Consider the following 4,718-nt stretch of genomic DNA (forward strand, 5'->3'; position numbering starts at 1 on the left):
CCCCCCCCCCCCCCCCCCCCCCCCCCCCCCCCCCCGGCTCGGCCCCAGCCCCAGCCCCAGCCCCTGCCCCATGGCCTGAGAGCCCCTCCCGGGCTGCCTTGCCTTCCAGGGCAGGCAGCCTCTGCCTGCCTCGTGGCCCTTCCAAACCGTCTGGGCAGGGCTGGGGTTTGATGCCTGGAGAAAGGACAAGACGGGACTTGGGACGTGAAATAAGCCCAGAGAGTATTGACTGGGTTCAGAGAGGACTGCCTATGGCCCACGACCCTCCTTATTCCTAATGAAGCCTGGAGAGGAGCCGGCCGGGCTGAGGGCTGAGCCCTTTGTTTGAGAGCCAAGCTTTCTGAAGGCTCCAGCCTCCCAACCTGGCCCTTATAATTAGCCCCAATCAGAGTGTTTATGTAGGGGCCTCCTGCGGAACTCAGAGCCCCGAGATTTCATTCCAAGCCTGGAGGAGGAGGGGCAGGAAAGGGATTTGTGTGGGGACAGGCAAAAAGGAGGATGGGGTAGGAAGCGTGGAGAAGGAAGCCTGGGGAGGAGGGGAGGGGAGGAGGCCCTGGAGATGGGAGGACAACCACCCTCCCCATTTGGCCATGGCTGGGGTCAGGACCCCTCACAGGGTAGCTGGCGCCCTGGCATCCTGACCCTGGGCCGGGCCTACACGCCTTCTGGGCAGGCTCTGTGGGTGGGTGGGCTTGTGCCAATCGGAAATGGCTTGGATATAATTAACCCAGCTAATCACCAGCCTCAGCCCGCTGGGAGGGGAGGGCACAGCCCAGAGGCCCAGCTCCCCCAGGAAGCTCCGGTCTCCTGTTCTTCCTCTGACTGGGGCCGAGGGTGTGCCAGGCTCCGCAGCTGCTGAGGATGGTGGAGTCAGAGGGTGGGCAGGGAAGGGATGTAGGAAGGGAGGGTGCTTAATTCTCATCTCTGGCCTCACCCTCAAGGGGGAATGTGGCAGCAGGGAGGGGGCCTGGAGTGGCCATGCTCTGGGGGTGGGGGAGGGAAGATTCCCAGCCACTGCTTCCAGGTGGCACTGGGTGTCTCCTGGACTCCTACCGCATTTCTCTCTGGGTCTAGGCCTCCCAGGGAACTCTCTGGGGTGGGGTGTGGCTTGAAGGAACTCTCTGGGTTGAATGTCTTTTGGTGAAAATCCTGCAAGGCCTCCAAAGAGTGTCCCAACTCCCTCCCTCCCTCAACACTAAGGCTTTCCAAGGTCTGGATCTAGCCCCTAGCTCTCCAGTCTCACTTCCCACTGTCCTTCCCTACGCTCCCATGTACCATCCTCCAGGACACTGATGTTCTCATGAGCCGTGACTTTACGTGTACTGTTCCTGGGCCCAAATGCCCTTCCCTTTCCTTAGCCTAGATATTAACTGTTATTGCCTCAGAATGTACCCGAGGTCAGGTGGCCCCTCTGCAGACAGCCGTACCCCTGGCCAATCCTGTCACCACACTGTGTTCTCAACAGTCACAGCACATCACATTATTGTTAGTCATTCCTGTTCTTTCATGACTATGACCTCCTTGAGGGAGAGCCTGTGTTTGGTCTTTCATCTCTGATTCCCTGAGCCTAGCGATATGCCTGGCACATAGTAGGTGTCCAAGATCACAGGCTCTGGAGCCAGACTACTTGGGCTTGAATCTGGCTTAGGCCCTTGCTAGGTGTGGACCTTGGGCAGGTTAACCTCTCTGTACATTACCTGTAAATGGGAATAGTAATAATACTTACTTTTCAAGACTGGTTTGAGGATTAAACAGTCTAATTCAAGTAAAATGTTTAAAGCAGTGACTGGTACATAGTAAGTGCTTAATAAATGCCAGTTAAGCTTATTCATTCATTGTGTTGGCTCAGTATTTAGCGTTTAGTACATTTAGTGCTTTCCATGGGTCAGGAGCTTGCTAAGCTCTAGAGAAGCACAAATTCAGTCCCTGCCCACATGAAGACAACCATCTAGTTTAAGCAAATGATTGGATAAGTGGGACTTCTGTGGGACTTCTAAGTTTTTATGTTTTGTTAAATAAGCTCACTATATAAGTGTTTGAGAATGTATCCATGTTCAAATATGGAATCATGATGTATCTATTTGGATAGTATAAAACAAGCAATGAAATTGGGCATAATCCCTTATAAACTTGACATATGTAATCTGTTGTTTGGAGTATGTGAGAAACCTTATCTAGGACAGAAGTTTCTGGAAGCCTCCTGCTCAATTTTCACTGCTAATGAGAATGTTAAAAATTTTTTTTTCTACCAGACAGAATAATTACTCTTATATAAATACACACAATAAACACATCAAAATTATCATTTAACTCCTCAATTAATGAAAGAATCTGTAAGATGTTCAGGAGATTCCGAAGAACAGAAAGATATCTAGGTCCAAAAAAAAAAAAGATACCTAGGCCATCAAGAATGTTGACATAGATTTGCTTAATATACAACTGGGCAGTAGTCACTGGGTAACGTCAGCTGCGTCTTCACCAGACACGATCACATTTTATGGACAAAAATAATTTCCATTATTACCAGTTGCCTGAGTTGGAAAATAACTGAATGATAGTAAGACTCAGAGATAACCTGCCAGGAGACACAGTAATTTTTCCCCCCACAGAGTAATCTTTTTAACCATTTCCAAGTCTTTCACAATTTTCCTTGACACGAAGTTCTGAACTCAGAACCCCCAAGATGACAAATGCCAGGTACCCCTTCCCATCAAACAGCTTTCGTGGTGGTAGGGGGCCCAGTTCCATCCAGAGCGAGCTAGAAATCTTCCAGCCAGCCCCCAGGTTGGCACTGCCTTTGTCCACCTAATCTTCCCCACTCTTAACTCTGGCTTCTCTCCCTCACCTTCCTCTTTCCCACCCCACCCCTCTCATCCCCTCCAATTATGTAGCCGACCCATTCATCCTTTGTGGTAGCCGTAATTTATTGAGTACTTTCTATGGGCTAGACACTGTGCTAAGCACTATACATTCATAATAGCATTTAATGTTCTCAAGAGCCATGAAATGAGTGCTGTATTTACCTTGAATTATAGCATATTAAAGTCATTGGATTTCATAGAAGCAGCTGTTTAGAGGGCATCTAGCCAGTCTGAGAAGAGCAAAAACAGTCAGACTCTTAACCACAGTACCAGAAATAGCAAATGGGGTCATTTCTCATGCCAGCCATGATGAATTGGAAGTGGCTCCCCGGAGTACTGTGTTAAGATGGATTCTGAGGCATCTTCTCGGCTTAATGGAAGATAGTGCTGGAATCCACTAGTGATGTCTGTCATGGTCAGAGAATCAGAGAATGTAAAGGTAGGCAAGTATACCAGATAAGTGTCAGGCTGGTTTTGTACTGCCTTGCCTCATCATCCTATCCTGAACCTCTTTGTAACATTGCTGAAGGCAGCCTCTCCTTCTAAGGCCCGAGCCTCAGTGTCTGGATCTTAATGCCAGTTTTCTAGGTCTGTGTTATTCAAAGTGTGATTCCATCTGCTTTCTGCCCTGTCTTCCCCGACCCCCCAGGGGTACCATCACCTGGGAGCTTGTTAGAAAAGCAGAATCTTGGATCTAACCTCATATCTACCGAATCAGAAGCTGCATTTGAACAAGATGCTCTGGGGATTTGTTTGCACATTCGAGAGTAAGGAGTACTGGTCCTGGGGACCTCTTTTCTCAACTGCACCTGCCCCCACCTCTGCAGCCAGAATCCTCTTCTTCCCGGAAGGTGCTGGCTCAGGTCCAGGTCTGAGTATTCCCAACAGACCCTAACACTTAACCCAACAGAACCAGGTGTGTTTATGGACTATTTCAACTGAGGCTTGAAAACTTTTAGACATCCTCCCCCACCCTGGAAAAACCTTGAAGGATTCTCTGGCTTTTCCCACTAGGAGTGTGAGTGCCTCTGGGTCTGCTGGCCACACCTCTACAGCTCAGCACCCTGTCCTTTCCTGTTTTCTGAGACTCTGCAGAGTCTCCCTAGGGCCTCAAGAATCCAGCCCAAACTTTCCACCCTGGCTTTTGAGACCTTTACCCCTTCTCATAGGGGCCCAGGGAGTTGGGGTGGAGCTGAACAGCACAGAGATGTGGAAGATAAATAGCTGCTGAATCTGGGAGCGGTTGCTGCTTATTCTGCCATTGGTTCAACCAGTGTTGAACACTTTTCTCTGCCAGGCAAGGGGAAACAGCGATGAATAGAGCGTGTTCTCTGCTCTTGACGAAAGTGGACGTATAAGCAGATGATGGCCGTATCATGTGATACAAAAGGCAGACACTGGGGTTGTTAGGAAAAAAACAAGGGCATTCTAGGCAAAGGGAACCCCATGGGCAAAGCCACGGGAGAACATGGCATAATCAGGGAACAGTGAGAAGAAGAGCGTGTCTGGAGCATAGGATGAGTGTGGAGGAGAGTGGCAGGGCTGATCTAAGTAAGGATTTGGGCTGAGCCCCAGCAAAATTTCAATCTCACGCTGGCTTGGCCCTGCAGCACACATCTGAGCCGCCCCTGCCTGCTCTCAACAGCAGATCTCATTTCTTTACTGACTTGAGCCAATCAGGACTGGGAGACATTTACACACACAGACACACACACACACCAGAGGACAAGCGAAAGCCAAACGTTAGTGGGTTTTGGATCTGTGCCCTCTCTCTCTAATCAATGACTGGATTCCATCCCTACCAACACTCTCTTTTCATGCCAATAGGAGCAGGAATGGTCAGTGAATTTGAACTTC

Source organism: Mirounga leonina, unplaced genomic scaffold (genome assembly GCF_011800145.1).
Source record: "Mirounga leonina isolate KUSES-001 unplaced genomic scaffold, KU_Mleo_1.0 Mir_200, whole genome shotgun sequence".
NCBI classification, from domain to species: Eukaryota; Metazoa; Chordata; class Mammalia; order Carnivora; family Phocidae; genus Mirounga; species Mirounga leonina.